The sequence below is a fragment of the Rhamphochromis sp. 'chilingali' genome (genome assembly GCF_963969265.1).
Source record: "Rhamphochromis sp. 'chilingali' genome assembly, chromosome: 6".
Classification (NCBI taxonomy): Eukaryota; Metazoa; Chordata; class Actinopteri; order Cichliformes; family Cichlidae; genus Rhamphochromis; species Rhamphochromis sp. 'chilingali'.
In genome coordinates this window covers 2,765,127-2,785,045 of record NC_137933.1, presented here as the reverse complement: position 1 = coordinate 2,785,045, position 19,919 = coordinate 2,765,127, and the positions used below count along the sequence as shown (strand labels likewise).

Genomic DNA, 19,919 nt, shown 5'->3' with positions numbered 1-19,919 from the left:
CGCGGGCGCTTACTACCAATAAGGAAAGAGGGCGAAAAAGTGCAACTGATACTTAAATATTGATACTGCAGAAAATGTGTTGTGCTTCCTTTCTATTTGGATATGATCAATAACAGGTTACTGGCTTCCTTTGTTACAAGCCTCTAGTTTAAGCCTCTACTCACTAGTTTAAGCTTTGACAGAGCTAAAATTCTCAGTTTATGCTGAAGTGTTTTTAAATCTCATTGCAGCCTGTGATGTCTGTGACCCGAAACATTCGACTCCAGGGTCGTTCTTTTGGCCCTGCAGTTTTGGAAGTGTTACCAGCTGTTTCAGCCAGTAACTGTTTCAGCCAAAGGATAAAACCTCAGCCTATGAAAAGACGTTTTGGGGTATTTTTTTTCTGAAAATCTTGCTGCCATAATTAAACATACTCACTGATTCCTTCATTGATGAAACCTTCATCAAGATGCAGTGATGTAAAATAATAGCCTGGTATATTATCTTGAGAAGTTCTTATGAGGTCAAGAAGGATATCGCTGAAGCGGTCATTTGCTGGATGTCTTTGGAACTTTGTTCGTGGGATTTGTCTACCCCTCAAGTAATTTTGCTCATTAGAGGATCACCAGAGGGATGGATATATTCCTCATGTTGTTGATTGTGTGACCTATAGAGATTTCTGTGCTGTTGTTCAGCCTGTTTAGCAAGTTTAATAAGAGCTAATATTTGAAATCCATTTGCAGTGAAATGCAAGAACCCCTTAATCAACAAAAGCAGCGGCTTTTAAAGATAGAAGGGACTTAAAGTGATCAATTTATTGACCGGGCTCCATCACCATCAATACCACCCCCTCCATCCTTAGCTCCCCTTCGTCTATAGGTAACCATTGATCAAGGCGAGATGAAGGGTGATTGGGTGGATTAGGGTGATTTCACAGATTGATGCATTGCCAGTTTAGCATTTAGCACTTAAAGGCACAGCGACAGAGGAAGAGGACGGGCTGCGTAGGTCACTTTAGTTACCACACACCACCTCCACCATCATAGTAAAAGCTGTGTATTATTTTTTAAACTACAGCTTGGTGAGACAGTCCGTGCAGAGCTGGAGCAAACTGCTAACAGTGCTGATTAGTAAAAATGCCCAACTAATAATATTATTATCAACAAACAAGTCTTATCTCTTTTCTGAACAGAAGTTTCTAGTTGTGAAATACGTTTCATGCTCGTATTGATTTTGAATATTTGTCTCCTCCAAGGATGTTAGGTTGTGTCATTTAGGTAGCTGACAGTAGTTTAGCTTTTTAATTCTTGCTGCTGTTGCAACATAAAAGCATCTCTTCTCTAGTAGTAAACTGCGTGCTGCTCTGCCATCATTTGACTTTAAATTACCAAGTACCAGTGGTCTCCAAAGAGCCCTTGAAGACCGCTGACTGGTCTTTTTTCACTGTCAGGAAACTGTAAGTTTCAATCACAGGGGAGCTGTGGCAGTCCACAGAAGAAGACCCAGAAGAAGACACAGTAAGCGGTGTGGAAAAATACAACAAGCGAGCTTTACTTAAAGATTAACACGTAAAAAGAACAGGGTATTTAAACAAAGCATAGAGTCAGGCAATGGCAGAAATAGTTTATCATGGGAAATTCAGAAAAGACAGAAACACCTAGAAAACATTGAGACAAACTCATCTCCTACTCAGGGGTCCAACTCTGTCTTTACTCTCACTTGGAGCTGAAAAAACAGCCTTTATTTAGGAGCAGGCTTTGACCACAGCTTCTGGACGAACTCTCTTTGTGTTGAGAGAATTAAACTTCATCCCAAAATTTTTTGGTGGCATGTGAACTTTAATTTTAAAGTATTCAATGTAAATTTACAGTTTAAAGTCAAATACAATGGTTGGCATGTGACACATGTTTTTACTTTTATTTGCTCAAAGAAATTCTATTTCAAAAACCCCTACAAGGTCTCTCTCTATCAGTTAGTATGCTTTTTCCACTTTTACATCACGAGTCCACAAAACATTTTGAACACTTGAGTTGTCAGAGACACACACAGACCTGTCCTAGATTCAACACTGAGCGTAGCCTGATCCTGGTTTGAGAATCTTGAGCTGTGTTTGTGCTTTTTGCTTCTTGCTTGCAGCCTCATAAAATCCACATGAATCCATGTGAGTGCAGTGCAGCGCACATTGCACTGTAGCTATACACTGTAAAAAAAATATTCTGTGCATTTATTTTAGTTTTAAATGTAGATAAAATATTGTGTATTTTAACACATGTTCTACATTAAAATAAAATTAGTAGCAATAATAATAATAGTAATAACTTTTTTATCATCATTTGTATTGAGGCAACCCCTCCCATGAGTGATATGGATAGAGATATCCGTCTAGGTCAGGGGTCGGCAACCTGCGGCTCTTTAGTGCTTATAGTGCGGCTCCGCGTGGTTTGGGAAATTAAATTAGAAGTATTTAGCTGAAGTGTATTTTATTTATGTTAGTTCTTTTTAACTTGTAGTTCTAAACTGGAAGATTATTGTGATATTGAAATATAAAATTATATTCTATTATTTTTTCATCGCTCAAATAAGCGTCACACTCGCGGAAGCCGGTGTACGAAACGCCGTGCATTTATCGGGACTTTCGACCCCAGGTAGGCCAGTTATGGATCTTCGGATCCACATTATGTCAGCAGCTCCACCGTGAACTATGTTAAAAACAAACACGCTCACGCCTCACAGACGACAGCTTACAGTCCTGTAAAGATGAAAGTGACTTCGTACAGCCCCGACCTGCAGATGCTGTGCGCAGAGGTTCAGGAGCAGAAGTATCGTTGTAAACATATCACGGCAGACCCGACGATGTTTGCATGAACACGCTTTTCAGCATCTCTTTATTGACCACCACGCCCCGCCACATACATTAACCAGGTAAAATACATATTTATGCAGAATTTTGCAAATATCTATTTTTCATCTTTTAGCAGCATAGAGCTTTTTTTCAATTACTTTTTAAAAGTCAGGTGAAGGCTCCAAAAGCCCAGAGGAGATATGAGGGTGGCGGCTCACAGCAGCTTTTGTTTGCTACACGGATCATTTTAGTTCAGCTTTCCTTTTGTTATATTTCTTTAAGAGTTCAAAATGTGTTCATTACATAAATAAAATGTCATTTTCTCACTTCAAGGATTTCATAAGCAGAACACCTTAGTTGTTCACAAAGCATAAAGGTAAAAAACAATATATACAGTGTTATCTTGATTTTAAATGTCAAAAAGTATTTGCGGCTCCCAGTGTTTTCTTTTGCGTGGAAACCGAGTCCAACTGGCTCTTTGGGTGTAAAAGGTTGCAGACCCTGGTCTAGTTACTAATAATCAGTGACTAAATATGGACTTTACATTATATTTTACACATCACCAATAAAAACAGTAAAACAGTGGGAGTTTGCAAACAGGAAGTTTGTGCATGTTTTTTAAAACTGCATTTTATTGTGCAGCAACTTTTGCATATGCGTTTGTGATCTGCCATGAAGTGTAGAATGAAAGGCATAAAAATGCATTTAGAAACCAGAAGCTTGAACTAAAACCTAACTGTGCAGAATACCCACAGAGAGCAAAATAAAACAGCAAATTCCAAACTTTTTTGGAGAACAGGGAGCACACAAGAGGACATTAAAGAATAACCTTAAACAGAACAAAGGAAATGATGCAAAGGACGCAAAACTAAATGCAAGGCACAGGAGACAAATGACTACGAAAGATAACAAAACAACACAGGCAGCGAGAATCATTAAAATCTGGAACACCCAGAGATAATAAAGTAATAGCAATGATAACAATTAACAGTGAAGGACCAGGAGCGAACACTGAGGAAGGAACATTAAGTCTATGTTAACTCGAGCAGCGGCCCCCAACCTTTTTTCTGCCACGGACCGGTTTATGTCCGACAATATTTTCACGGACCGGCCTTTAAGGTGTCGCGGATAAATACAACAAAACAAATTCAGTACCGGTACCAAAATAAGAAGATGTATTCATTACACACGGGAAAAGACCCAGGGAAACCGAGTTAACGATAAAAAATAGTAACGTTAAAAACCCTGAGAACCGTTAATTTCACATATATATATATATATATATATATATATATATATATATATATATATATATATATATATATATATATATATATATGTATATACATGCAGGCCCGTGAGTAGTTTAGTACTGGGCTCGGGTGTGAAATTAACGGTTCTCAGGGTTTTTTACGTGAGAACCGTTAAAAACCGTTACTTGTTCCAGTATATATATATATATATATACTGGAACAAGAAGGCATCGGTGGGCAAGGGACGAAAACAGGGCGTTGTTGGAATGCTACTACGCAAGTAACCCCGGCGGAAGGGGCTACATGAATAGGATGAGGGACCTATGGATTCTTCGATACCCAACATCCACAATGACGGCGAAACAACTAGTAGCTCAGTGTTCCAACATTCGAAAGAAGGGACTGCTCTCACAGCTAGAGATTGACGAGGTACAACACAAATGCTACTGATAGGTTTGTAGCTTGAACCTATCCGCTGGAACGTTGAGGACAATTCCTGTTAAAAGGGAGTTTTTCCTTCCCACTGTCGCCAAAGTGCTTGCTCATAGGGGGTCATATGATTGTTGGGTTTTTCTCTGTATCTATGAAGCGCCTTGAGGCGACTTTTGTCGTGATTTGGCGCTATATAAATAAAATTGAATTGAATTGAATATAATTACACTGCAAAGCAAGACACCAGTAGGCAAAGTTCTTCATGTTTCTCGTGCACGGGAGAGACCGGACAAAGCGCCGTTCCTTCGGCTGACCCCAGTTGCTCTCGTCCGTTCTCCCGTACCACTGTTCTTTTATTGAGGTTGCATGAATATGCATCGGTTCATTAACATATGACGTCTACATACACACAAAGAGTACCTTGCCTGTGTGTGTGTGTGTGTGTGAGAGATCCAGATGTGACCCTGTGAAGACTCCCCAAAGCTGGTGCCAGGAGTCTAGCGGTCCATCTGAACAAAAGGCTCTTATACTTAAACAGATATACGTGTGCTTGCTATACCATAAATCAATAAGAAAAGATACGACCTCTCCTAGGAGGTGTGATCTACGCCGGAACACTCTGTAGAGGGAGTGAACGCACTCCCCCTTCATGCTACACAGAGCTGTTACAGACCTCCTAGGATGAGACATTCTTTCAATCTACAAATGATTATACACCTCTAAGCATATATGGTTAAATATTTCTAAGCATAAATGACAATCAACAATACAAATCTAACAGCTACGGCAAGGAGGAGTCAGGACGCCAGGTCAGGGGGGAGATATCATCACCCCCACCCGAGATTGGGCACATAGCCCCAAGTGCGATAGGAGAAGGATCGTTGAGTGCGAGAGGAACTGACCTGAAAAATAGGATCATGGCCAAGCTTGAAACCTGGATCCCCCGTAGCCGGTTACCAAGATTACGTGAAGTACCCTCAGAAGGTCTGCTAGATGATGTTAATGCAGCACTACGGGCAATACCTACAACCACGATTACCGACACTAACAAGCTGATCTACAATACGGCAGCAGTGATCAGTGAGATGCTTGGCTACAAGTTGAACAGCGACAAGGGGCAGTACCCTCCATGGAGAAGGAGGCTAGAGGGCAAGATCAAAGTAGCACGGAGGGAGGTTAGCCAACTAACAGAGTTGCAGCAAGGTGCGACAAATAAGGTGCCTAAGAAATACAGCAAGCTGTCCATACCTGAGGCCTTGGAAACTGCCAAGCAAAGACTCACAGCCTTGGCCAGCCGCTTGAGGAGGTACACCAGAGAGATAGAAGGCAGGAGAATAAACCAGCTGTTCTCCACAGAACCAGCAAAGGTGTACTCTCAGTGGCAAGGGAACAATAAGAGAACAGCACCACCAAGGCTGGAGACGGAGCAATACTGGAAGAGCATATGGGAGAAGGATGCAACCCATAACGGCAATGCTCAGTGGCTAGTGGATCTGAGGGCAGACCACAGCGACCTCCCTGAACAGGGTCCAGTAACCATCAATCAGCCGAGACTGCAAGACCAGACTGACCAACCTGTGCACTGCCTGGATTGATTACAAGAAGGCCTATGACTCAATGCCCCACAGCTGGATACTGGAATGCCTAGAATTGTACAAGATCAATGGGACCCTAAGAGCCTTCATCAGGAACTCAATGGGGATGTGGCGTACAACACTAGAGGCCAACTCCAAGCCCATAGCACAAGTCACCATCAAGTGCGGGATCTACCAAGGAGATGCTCTGTCCCCACTGCTGTTCTGCATAGGCCTGAACCCCCTCAGTGAGATCATTAACAAGACTGGCTACGGATACCGACTACGGAACGGAGCAGTTGTCAGCCACCTCCTGTACATGGATGACATCAAGCTGTATGCCAAGAGTGAACGAGACATCGATTCACTGATCCACACTACCAGGCTATACAGCAATGACATTGGAATGTCGTTCGGACTGGAGAAGTGTAGTCGGATGGTAACAAAGAGAGGGAAGGTAGTCAGAACTGAGGGGATTGAACTACCAGAAGGCAACATTGCAGACATAGAGGACAGTTACAAGTACTTGGGGATCCCACAGGCGAATGGGAACCATGAAGAGGCCGCTAGAAAAGCTGCAACCACCAAGTACCTGCAGAGGGTCAGGCAAGTCCTGAGGAGTCAGCTGAACGGTAAGAACAAGATCCGGGCCATCAACACGTACGCCCTGCCCGTGATCAGGTACCCTGCTGGGGTAATAGGCTGGCCAAAGGAGGAGATAGAAGCCACTGACATAAAGACAAGAAAGCTCCTTACCATGCATGGAGGGTTTCACCCCAAGTCCAGCACCCTGAGGCTGTACGCTAAGCGGAAGGAAGGGGGCCGGGGACTGGTGAGTGTCAGCACCACAGTCCAGGATGAGACAACGAACATCCAAGAATACATTGGGAAGATGGCCCCAACTGACCGAGTGCTCAGTGAATACCTCAGGCAGCAGAAACCCAAGAAAGAGGAGGGAGACGAGGAACCATCATGGAAGGACAGGCCCCTGCACGGTATGTACCACCGGCAGATAGAGGAGGTGGCTGATATCCAGAAATCCTACCAGTGGCTGGACAAAGCTGGACTGAAAGACAGCACAGAGGCACTAATCATGGCAGCACAAGAACAAGCTCTGAGTACAAGATCCATAGAGGCTGGGGTCTATCACACCAGGCAAGACCCCAGGTGCAGGCTGTGTAAAGATGCCCCAGAGACAATCCAGCACATAACAGCAGGGTGCAAGATGCTAGCAGGCAAGGCATACATGGAACGCCATAAACAAGTGGCCGGCATAGTGTACAGGAACATCTGTGCCGAGTATAACCTGGAAGTCCCGAGGTCAAAATGGGAGATGCCCCCAAGGGTGGTGGAGAATGACCGAGCTAAGATCCTGTGGAACTTCCAGATACAGACGGACAAAATGGTGGTGGCTAACCAACCGGACATAGTGGTGGTAGACAAACAGAAGAAGACGGCCGTAGTGATCGATGTAGCGGTTCCGAATGACAGCAATATCAGGAAGAAGGAACACGAGAAGCTGGAGAAATACCAAGGGCTCAGAGAAGAGCTCGAGAGGATGTGGAGGGTGAAGGTAACGGTGGTCCCCGTGGTAATCGGAGCACTAGGTGCGGTGACTCCCAAGCTAGGCGAGTGGCTCCAGCAGATCCCGGGAACAACATCGGAGATCTCTGTCCAGAAGAGCGCAGTCCTGGGAACAGCTAAGATACTGCGCAGGACCCTCAAGCTCCCAGGCCTCTGGTAGAGGACCCGAGCTTGAAGGATAAACCGCCCGCATGGGCGTGCTGGGTGTTTTTTCATATATATATATATATACTATGACTTTTTTCTCAGATTTCTTTCCAGTGGTCCTAATCCTCTTCCGTAGTAAAGTAACAGCTCTGTTCTGTAAAATATATGTGAAACTGTCAAAGACGTGTTTGGTTTGTGTGCAGCTAAGTAAATGAAAGTCGTAAGAGTCCTGTGTTCTTCTGTGAATGTTTCCTCTCTAGTTGCAGTAACAGAATCTTCTTTCTTTCCAATAAAAACCTGCTTGTATTTCATGCTCCACAAAAACCTGCATACACAGCTTTTACAACCTCGACCCTGTCGTCACCAGTGTTGGGACTAACGCGTTATTAAGTAACGCGTTACAGTAACTACGTTATTATTGTGGTAACGAGCACGGTAACTAGTTATTATGCCAAAATCAGGAACGCGTTACTCGTTACTGGGATTTAGATAGGGTCGTTACTCGTTACTTCGTGTGGTGGCTATCGCGGAGCTTCCACAGATTCAGTAACATTAGCAAGTGGTGGAGGCCAGCAGGTGGATGAAGGAAAAGGGACGCAGAAGGAAAAGAGACCCGAGGCGGCCGCCGGTCCAAGTGTGAACTGAACTTCAGGTAAGAAGTTATGACCTGCAGTCTCTCTGGGTCAGATATAAACCAAGTTTAGGTGGAGTTTATTTTCGTTATTCTGACTTTTTCCGTACTGCGTGCTAGCTAGCATGACGGAGTTTCTATACAGCTGGGTGGTGCTATGAAGTTAATGATGTTTAACTTTATTTTGTTCATAAGTTATTAGAGTTGCCAACCGTCCCGTCTGGTATTCAGAGAAAATATTACGCGTTTCTTATTGAGGTGAAAAGGAACAGTTTGTCCCGTAATTCAGCTACAATGAAAAAGGCACAAAGCTGGAGTTATTCTGTGTCTTTACGCTGCACAGCTGCCTCTTCTTCTCTCATTCTCTCCCCTCCCTCTCCCGTTTCTACTTCAATCATGAAAACTGATCAGTGATCAGCTGATCGTCTTTTCTCTCTTGTGTGTTTATCGCCCACTTTGCGCCGAAAGAGGAAACCAGCCGATGTCGCGCTAAACAACAGCAGCACGTTTAAGCTTGATCAGCTGTTGTTAGAATTTATTTAATATTAATTTCTAGTATCAGCTGATGTTTGCTGGAGCCACAGCTGCAAAAAAGCTGCTGGTCATGATATGGTTTGGTTATGTGGTGAGAGGGAAACATGAAGATGAAACCAGGAGATGTCCTTACTGGATCATCAGAGCTGAACAGGTGATGGAGAAACAGGTTTACCTTTTAGGTGACATGAATGAGTTGAAGGGAAGTTATGAACTGTTTCTGAGAGACAAATAACCCCAGGATCCTTTTCTAAGTAGCTGACAGCTGGTAACTGTGCAGGGGCGGGTCTAGCAAAGTGTTGCCAGGGGGGCATGTAGGGCATTAACAGGGAAAAGGGGGGCACAAAGAAATACTTTTCTTTCTTATTCTCATTTAAAATGTCTCACTTTTAAAAAATAATTATCTGAGTCTTACAACAAACGATTGATAGATTGATGCATATATACCATCAGACAGTGTACATCACTGTCACAACAGTGTCTATTATCATTCAAAGGCTTTGTGATTTTTCCTATAATGGTGGGCCGGTCTCTAGTCAAAATGCCCAGGCCAATTTTCTGTCCCAGTCCAGCTCTGTATGCAGCTCATCTGCAGTCTGGTGTTACCTACATCTTCCTATTCGGAAGGCAGAATTTCCGAGTTCTGAGTACAATCGAAAGCACCACGACTGCAGTTTTTGTGTTGGATGTAAAAGGCGCAGATGACACTGTGACGTAGGCTAGAATCATGGCAGCAGTCAATGACGGTCCAGGCGTGGGATTTCTCTCGTGGAAATATGCACATTATCTTTTTCTTTCTATTGGTAGGTGGCACAGTGCACTGTGGCAAGTAAGCAAGCTAGAAGACTGGCAAAGTTATGGAAGCAACACATTAACAAGAGAATTCTGAGTAAAACCAAAGTTACTTTCCCTAGTAACTAGTTACTTTGAAAGTAACGAGTAACTTGAAGTAACTGAGTTACTTTTGAGAGAAGTAACTAGTAATGTAACTAAGTTACTATTTTAAAGTAACTTACCCAACACTGGTCGTCACTGATCTATACAAAGTAATCCACCAAGGTCCCACTTGAATTTTTAGAATAGAAAAGAAGTAAAAATCAAGTCAAAAGCAGACATTCATTCATGGTTTCACCATAATTGGAAAACATTCCAGACCGAATTGAAATTGTTTTGTTTGAAAGCTGTTTTTTAAACAATATTTAATACTTTGCAACTTGAGTTGGTTTGTGTGCAGCCTGACTGATTGTTGGTAGGCACAGAACTATGAAACAGAACATAATAAACAGTCTTCACCAGTCACAATAGTGGAGCTGGTACGGTTTTTACTTTGTGTTTGTGTGTCCTTAAGACAAAACGTGAACCTGAAGACACTTGCTGTGCTTTATGTTTCCCCGTCTCTGCAGAGCCACTGAGCAAGATACATTCAGAAAACTTTACAGGTGTGTAGTTCACATCAAAATGAGGACTCTGTATATTATTCGACCCAGGAATACTGAGTACTTATATAGCCAGCGATGATCTTGCTATGAAATTGCACCAGCCACGACACCCTTCAATATACTGATTGATGACAACTCGAGTCATTACAACATTATTACGTGAATTCCTGCTCCAGATGCGTGTCTCCATGAACATAACAACACCAGCTATGCTGCTGTGGCTGGTAAAAATTTACTAACGACCTCTGACTACTCATGGAAGTGAACTTCAGGATGCTGACAGGTATTACAGTTATATGGATGCTTCAGGCAGAGATCCCAGTTTGTGTTTTTGGAGTTGGGCTTCCAGTGTTTCTTCATTTTTTAAAAATTGGGTCATTTAAAAAAAAAGAAATCATAAACATACCTCAAATGTTGTCCTCTGGATGGCTTGTAAATGCTTCAGGTGCAGCAGACAAACACAGACAAAAAACTTGGTGAATAAGGATCAGCATCTTCGAATTATGTGTTTTAAAGGTACGCTACAGAATCTGATGGCAAAAGAACAAAGATGTATGACACATGAGTATTTCTGCCATGTGTCTCTCAATATAATCCTTAAAAAACCTCTAAATATAGCTGTGATTTTCAGTGTATGCCTGAATGTTTCCCCAGTGCTGCATAATAAATCAGACCCACTTCCTCTATAAACTCATAATACTAGTGTCTGTAAGTCTTCTCTGCAACTCTGTGTATCCTCACTATCTGACAGCGCTGCGCTTTAAAACGCTCATGATGAGACATTCATCAAGGCTGGAGGAATATTGTTACAAAACAATAAAACAGTGTTTTTATTGATTTTTCTGTCACTTTCAGTTTGTCGTTATGAGAAACAGTAACCACTGAAAACAAAGCCAACACATGTCACTGACAGAAAAAAAGGCAGTAATGTATTATGCAGAAGATTTAAGAACTAAAGTGCAGATGCTTCCAAAACCAATATATTGAGTCATTTTCATTTTTATTTCAGTTAATTTCAAAGTGCAACAATTAGAAAAAAGCTACTTCAACTTGCTGCCATTAAACTAGTTCTCATGTCAGCTTTTGAAGCTGCAGCACTCGATATGAAGTTTTGAGAATCATGGGGAAACGTGCCACAGCTCTGTGCATTTAAGCCAGCGGTCCCCAACCTTTTGTGCACCACAGGCCGGTGTAATGTCAGACAATATTTTCACGGACCGGCCTTTAAGGTGCCGCCGATAAATTCTACAAAATAAAATAATACGACCTCGACCAAAACTGTGGTATTTTGTAAATATAATAAGAAACACGAATTCCCTGTGTAATTGTGTAACTTTATTAGCAGCGTCCTCCTGAAATGCACCAACAACATTGAGAGTAACATCCTCCTCTCTGCCCCTTAATGCTCTCTGGTCGCTATGGTTACGCGTAAATATTTCTTTCAAAATAAGACGCACAACTACAACACGGGAAAAGACCCAGGGAAACCCAGTTAATGATAAAAACCCTGAAACCATAAATTTCACACCCGAGCCTCAACTCTCACGGCCCAGAGCCAAACGACTCACGGACCAGTACCGGCTTCCCCACTGAATATATTTGATGCATCATGGGAAGCCCCCAGCAGCCCAAGCTTATTGGAGCATAACTAAAGGAGGGTCCAGGATCACCTGATCAAAATCCCAAGTCCAAAACTGGAAGGTGGTTCCACAGAAGAGGCGTCTGAAGGTTCTGCCTCCCATTCTACTTTTGAATACCAGAGGAACCACAAGTATCCAGCAGCTTCTGAGTGAATTGTGGTATCATGGTGATATGGTACTATGAGACCTTTAAAATAAGATGAGGCCTGATTATTCAAGCCCTTGTATGTGAGATGAAGGATTTTAAATGGAATTGAATGTAACAGTGAACCAATGAAGAGAAACCAAGTCGGGAGAAATATGCTCTCTTTCTCTTGCATATCATGTTTTCTGTCTTATTACTTTAGACTCGTGATTTTTGGATTGGGGCACCAGGGGGCATCAAATCATTTGTTCATCATTGTTAACCATCCCTTTCACATAATAATACTTAAGTCTCTTATGCACAGTCCTTTGCTTTGGATGGTTCAGCCTGGGTATTTAAACTCATCTACCTTCATGTTCTCTACGCCTTGCACACTTTCTGCTCCTCACATTTTCAAAACAGGCTTGTTCCTTTTGTTGTTGTTGTTTTTCCATCACTGTGTGCCTTTAAACATCAAACCAATTCCAGCCTAAATGGAGGGAACATGATGCATATAAGACAATCCTACTGGGTATCCGTCATCAAGGCGTATCACATACAAAGGGATGAAAGAAGGAAAAACATAATTATTAGACTCCTCTTTGACCTCATCTATCAACCAGACCAATCAGAGTCACTCCCACCTTAAACCCATGTGTCGCTCCTGCCCCACACCCCACCACACTCATACATGTCCTGCACAAGCCTCACATACTTCTGCCGCTCCTGACTTCCTCATGCAGTACCACAGTTTTTCTCTTAGCAGCCCCTCACAGACTGCCTGTAGATGCACAAAGACATTGTCTTGAACACTACTTTTTCTTCTGACACACTTTGAGTACCGGTATCACGATGTGGGTGTGTGTATGTGTGCGTATATCATATTAAAGTAACAACAATCCTTCAAAAGCTATTACAATGTTAATGTCATTACAATGACATTAATGATGTCATTAATGCACTAGTATTATCTCATCTAGAGTACTGTTTAATCATTTGGTCAGCAGCTAATAAGACAGATCTGAACAGACTTCAGTTAGTCCAAAATAGGGCGGCCGGATTGGTGTTAAGGTTAATATTATACAGATATTGATAAAATGCACGATAAACTTTCTTGGCTTTCTGTACAAGCTAAATTATACTATGGTTTACTTGTATTTTTAAAGAAAGCAATACTGGTAAACACACCACACTTTTTTATGCTCAGTTGCAGCATCCAGATGAAATACATAATCATGCTACACGATTCTCAACTAACCACAATTTAGTAACTCCTTGACTTACTAAATTTTAACTTTTTGAAAAACTCTGTTATATTTAGAGCATCTTTTCAGTGGAATAAGTTGCCTTATGCAATTAGAGAATTGGCTTCTATTCATAATTTTAAAAATCACCTAAAAGCCTATTTAGGCAGTTTTTAAATTTATTTGTAAATATTGTCAGAGGGTAATGTCACTTGTAATGGAAATTGTGTATTTTGTTTGAGTGTTTTTTACAATTTTTAATATTTACATGCTTATATTTTCAGAATTGTAAAACCTTATTGTGGATGTAAGAGCCAAATTATGTGGACATTTTGCATCCAACTTATTGTGTAACATTTTATTCGGTGGTATTTGATGGTTTGGGCCCCAGGAAGACTAGGAACCACTGTTGTGGAAGCTAATGGGGTTCCTTACAAATAAACAAACAATATTGTTACATAGCAACGAGTATCGATGCCCCGGCTAGCTTCTCATTTTTCTGATAGTTCAGTGGAATCCTAGTTGTACAAATATTAGGTAGTTTAAAAAGTCCAAAAAGGTTGTATATTTACTGCAGATGAAATTCAGTTTATAATTTAGGGTTCTGTCTAATTCCTGGTACACTGTTTCACAGTTTCAATCTAGTACTTTAAGAGAAACAGAAATTATTAGACACTATTGTGTTATTCTATTAAATGAACACTATAGGCAGGACAGGGCTGATAACGTTTTCCATCTACCTCTAGCATTAGCTTTGTTATTAGCCATTGCCACTAGCTGCTATCTTATTCATGGCATGGAGTCGATCCTGTTCTGCACACCCATTCATTTTGTTTTAAGACTCCTCGCTGTACCTTTGGCTGAAGACAAATCTATATAAATCTTGCCGGATGTGTGGAGAATGAATTCGGCGCTGATCAGACACCTACATGACGGTGCTTCATGAGGAATAAGAATCTACTGAAAGTGTGTCAAACTATCCCATAGCTCTGTATATCCACACACCGCCTTACTGCAGACACACATTCTAATTCACATTACTGTAGTTCTTTGGTTCTGATGTTTTTAATGTTCATAAAACTGATAAAATATGACAGAGCTCAGGTAAAACTATTGCTGACTGAATGTTTGAGGGTTTTGACTTATCTTACAGTTTAATCCTAAGGAATATCAGATGGAAGCTCGAATGTATCTGCTGAAATTGAATTAATTAGAGGAAGTGAGTTCTCTGCAGTTTTGGTGTCCTTAGGTGCATTTGACTACAAGGTGATGATTAAGACGTTGTGGTGAAGCACTTGGATAAAACTAAAGTGTGAGAGACGAAGCATACAAGAACATACATTTTCTGCTCTTGTTTTCCTAGAAGGAAATGAATGAAATCTTCTTCTCACTGTTCAACTTCATTTATTTAATAAATATTTGTTTTTTTATGTCTTTGTCTTAAAACAGGCATTCTGAGGTCCGTTCACCATCCTCCAATAGTGGGTCATTTTTTCCTGTAATAGAAATCTGTTTGACAGCATTTCACCATCCATCACACCCAGCCTTGTTCAAGGTAAGCAGCACCATAGGTACCACTTCATTATTCTGATATTTGTAATAATCTAATGAGGCAATACTTTAAAATTCAACCCTTGTTATGCTATTTTTTGTTTAGCTTTGGGCAGAGGCGGAGCCAGACATTTGAAACACCTGGGGCTTAGCCCAAAAGGGTAGTATGCATGTGGGATTTTTTTAATTTTTTTTTTTTTTTTTTTTGGGGGGGGGGGGGGGGGGGTAGAAATGACTGAAAGATTAATAGGCTCTGTTTTGAGTTTTGTTCAAAACAGAATGACTTCATATAGGTAAAAATATATATCACATGTGCAGGACACCTTAAACTAGTTTTTTAATTAAGCAGCAAGGCAGAACAAAGTCGGGGCTGCATCAAGACACGAGGACTAAACCCCAATTCAACCAGACCCAGAACTGATCCGGAATTAAAACAGGACTACAACAGTTCAAAATCAGGACTACTGAGGACTTAACCAAGACAGAACCAGAATCAGAACTAGATGATAGTAGCACTAAAAATCATCATAGACCTGCACTACACTTGTTTTTTTTAATTCTACCAAAGTCCACTATTTAGATTGAGAAACGTTTATATAATTATTTATCCTTGTTGTGCAAACAAGCCTGCAAAACTTAATAAATGTAGAATTTGAAAAGTAACAAACCTAAAAAGAAACACTAGGTACGAGATACATGAGGACCTGTGATACGGTGATACTTTTGGTAAACAACCATTTGACTAACATGTGTGTCTCACCTGCTCTTGTTCATCTCCCTCTCTGTTCCTCTCTCTCCCTCTTTGTGCTGACAATCATCAAATAGACAGTTGAAACCAGATATTTACACACTCTTCAGATCAAAACACAAACACTTTTTTAATTGTAAGATCAAATCAGACTAAATGTTTATTTTTTTAGATTGATAAATATAAAAACATATTTGTTAAATTTAAGAAAGAGAGAGAACCTATCTGTATTTCTTAATTGCAAATGGCACCAAATTGTATTCAAACTGAGCCACACTTATGGAGCTCCACAGTTCTTTTCCTGGTGTTTTGGTTGACATCTCTTGATTTTCCCATGTCACAGAAACAGGCTCTGTGTTTTGCCTTATATGCATCCACAGCTGTGCCACCAATTTACTCACATGGACTCTACGAACCAATCAGAAGCTTCTTCAGCTCAGAATGGAATCGTCTGCAGTTTTCTTATTAATTAACAATAAACTTAGTGTATATGTACTCCTAAATTTGATGAAAGTGATAAAAAATAGAAAGCTCTGTCTCTCTTTATTGTGACATTTAACTAATTCAAAAGATATTTCAATATTTATCTAAAACAAAAGTTTACTCTAAATTGATGTTGTACAGTAAAAATGTTTTGTTTTCTCCCTAAAGTGTAAATATCTGGTTACAAATGTGAATATGCTGTGTACTGAAATCCCTCTTGTTTTGCATAGAAATATACTGAACAACATACAAAGCATAATATATAAAATAACATTTACCTGAGTTTTTTCTTTGAAAGAAGCCTCTAATGTCCATTCTTATATTTCAGTACATAACTGAAACCGATTTAGTCGGGGAGGGTAAGAACTGAAAATATGAAATAAACACGTAAGCTAAGACTCTCTAAAAAAAATAGCATCTGTTCGGCTTTTCATTTCGCCATTTGTTGATTCACTTGAAGAGCAAGTAACGTAATATGGGTCAAGTGATCAGTTTGATATCAATCTTTCGTGATGCACCGTCATATTTACATTATTTGTACGGTACGAATGATTTGCTTTGGTACCTGCTCAAACTTAAGCTCTCCTTAGTATGGCTGGTTCCGTTTCTCCAACAGCGCACACAGGCAGCAGCTGCCCCGCCCCCTCGCTCAGTCGCTTAGTGCCTGAGCTCGGATCATACCAATATCAGGGGGATTCACGCACAGTCGTAAATTCCCACAGTGTGCACTATGTGCTTCGAATATTGTGTGTACTTTTTGTTTTATACAGTTGTCAGCCAGGCATCTAACTATGAAAAATTACACTCCAAAAGACCCCGGGCTTCTGACAAAACAACCCGGGCTTAAGCCCAGTAAGCCACCCCCACGCTCCGCCCCTGGCTTTGGGTATATATTAAAATAAAAATACTTAAACAGTGTGTTGGTTGCTTTCAGAGTTAGAGGTCATGTGTGTGTGCTCTGTATATTGATTGGTCTGGGTCATGTTTACCTTTGACACATATAAGCATTAGCATTATGGGAGAGGATAAAATACCAGTATGGAAATATATTGTATTGGTTCCTGTATCAATATTTTATTGATCGACTGCTTTAGGACTCCTTGTGCTTGCCCTAATAATATGAATGAATGTAAAGTGAAAGGAAGCACACTACAGGAGTGCAGAATTATTAGGCAAGTTGTATTTTTGAGGAATAATTTTATTATTGAACAACAACCATGTTCTCAATGAACCCAAAAAACTCATTAATATCAAAGCTGAATGTTTTTGGAAGTAGTTTTTAGTTTGTTTTTAGTTTTAGCTATTTTAGGGGGATATCTGTGTGTGCAGGTGACTATTACTGTGCAGAATTATTAGGCAACTTAACAAAAAACAAATATATACCCATTTCAATGATTTATTTTTACCAGTGAAACCAATATAACATCTCCACATTCACAAATATACATTTCTGACATTCAAAAACAAAACAAAAACAAATCAGCGACCAATATAGCCACCTTTCTTTGCAAGGACACTCAAAAGCCTGCCATCCATGGATTCTGTCAGTGTTTTGATCTGTTCACCATCAACATTGCGTGCAGCAGCAACCACAGCCTCCCAGACACTGTTCAGAGAGGTGTACTGTTTTCCCTCCTTGTAAATCTCACATTTGATGATGGACCACAGGTTCTCAATGGGGTTCAGATCAGGTGAACAAGGAGGCCATGTCATTAGTTTTTCTTCTTTTATACCCTTTCTTGCCAGCCACGCTGTGGAGTACTTGGACGCGTGTGATGGAGCATTGTCCTGCATGAAAATCATGTTTTTCTTGAAGGATGCAGACTTCTTCCTGTACCACTGCTTGAAGAAGGTGTCTTCCAGAAACTGGCAGTAGGACTGGGAGTTGAGCTTGACTCCATCCTCAACCCGAAAAGGCCCCACAAGCTCATCTTTGATGATACCAGCCCAAACCAGTACTCCACCTCCACCTTGCTGGCGTCTGAGTGGGACTGGAGCTCTCTGCCCTTTACCAATCCAGCCACGGGCCCATCCATCTGGCCCATCAAGACTCACTCTCATTTCATCAGTCCATAAAACCTTAGAAAAACCAGTCTTGAGATATTTCTTGGCCCAGTCTTGACGTTTCAGCTTGTGTGTCTTGTTCAGTGGTGGTCGTCTTTCAGCCTTTCTTACCTTGGCCATGTCTCTGAGTATTGCACACCTTGTGCTTTTGGGCACTCCAGTGATGTTGCAGCTCTGAAATATGGCCAAACTAGTGGCAAGTGGCATCTTGGCAGCTGCACGCTTGACTTTTCTCAGTTCATGGGCAGTTATTTTGCGCCTTGGTTTTTCCACACGCTTCTTGCGACCCTGTTGGCTATTTTGAATGAAACGCTTGATTGTTCGATGATCACGCTTCAGAAGCTTTGCAATTTTGAGACTGCTGCATCCCTCTGCAAGATATCTCACTATTTTTGACTTTTCTGAGCCTGTCAAGTCCTTCTTTTGACCCATTTTGCCAAAGGAAAGGACGTTGCCTAATAATTATGCACACCTGATATAGGGTGTTGATGTCATTAGACCACACCCCTTCTCATTACAGAGATGCACATCACCTAATATGCTTAATTGGTAGTAGGCTTTCGAGCCTATACAGCTTGGAGTAAGACAACATGCATGAAGAGGATGATGTGGACAAAATACTCATTTGCCTAATAATTCTGCACTCCCTGTATATTGGTAAAGAAAAGGAGTATAAAATATTATGAAGATACACAGTATCACTACACAGCAGTTTTTCAGTGCTTTTTATATTTGAGGACAAACATCCGTCCTTTTTCTGCCTCTTATCCGGGTTCGGGTCGCGGGAGTAGCAGCTTGAGCAGAGAAGGCCAGAAGGCCAAACTCCTCACCGCATCTCTAAGAGAGGCCAGCCACTCTCTGCTCTGCTGCCTGGTCTTTACTCTGGATAATCACGTTTTGTAGGGGGGTAAAATCCAATTTCAGTTACGCCCTCAAGTCTTTTTGAGTATGATGCTACAAGCTTGACATCCCATTTTTGGGCAGTTTCTCCTGTTCTCCTTTATGGATCCTCTTAAGCACTTTAATTTTGGATGGGGAGCACACAGCTATCTTCGTATCTCTTCACAGATGTTCAATCAGGTTCAAGTCTGGGCTCTGGCTCGCCCACTCAAGGATATTCACAGAGTGGTCCTGAGGGCACTCCTTTGTTATCTTGGCTGTGTGCTTAGGGCAGAAATGGTTTCAGCATCGTTCCGCAGATCTGTGTCCTGAAACATTCCCGTACTGGAGGTCTACAAACAGTTCCTCATACTTCATCACTTGGTTTGAACTCTGACATGCTCTGTCAACTCTGGGACCTTATATAGAAAGATGCCTTTCCGAATCATGTCCAACCAACTGGATTTGTCACAGGCGAAACATCTGACAGGTGATCAGCGGAGACAGGATGGACCTGAGCTCAATTTTGAGTGTCATGGCAAAGGCTGGAAATGCTTATGTACGTGTTATATTTTTGTTTTTATTTTTAATACGTTTGCAACAATTTTAAGCAATTAAAAAAAAACTTATGGAGTTTTGTGTGAAATGAATTGATTCCATTTGGAATGAGGAGTAACAAAATGTAATTAGTGGGTTTATGTGTTTTTCTGTAATGTTACCAGCAGAATGATGGAGGGATTATAAAGCACAGAAGGGAATAAACTGGGTGAC

At 41.1% G+C, this 19,919-nt stretch overlaps 1 protein-coding gene across 2 annotated transcripts in view; it reads left to right on the top strand.

Moving 5' to 3' along the window:
* Positions 1-19,919, top strand: part of LOC308398145 (multiple epidermal growth factor-like domains protein 11) — a 252,798-nt gene that overhangs the window by 46,065 nt on the left and 186,814 nt on the right. For both annotated transcript variants that reach the window (XM_080884601.1, XM_080884600.1), the window contains exon 3: positions 14,873-14,978. The gene's annotated coding sequence lies outside the window, so the exon portion shown is untranslated. The remainder of the gene's footprint in view (positions 1-14,872; positions 14,979-19,919) is intronic.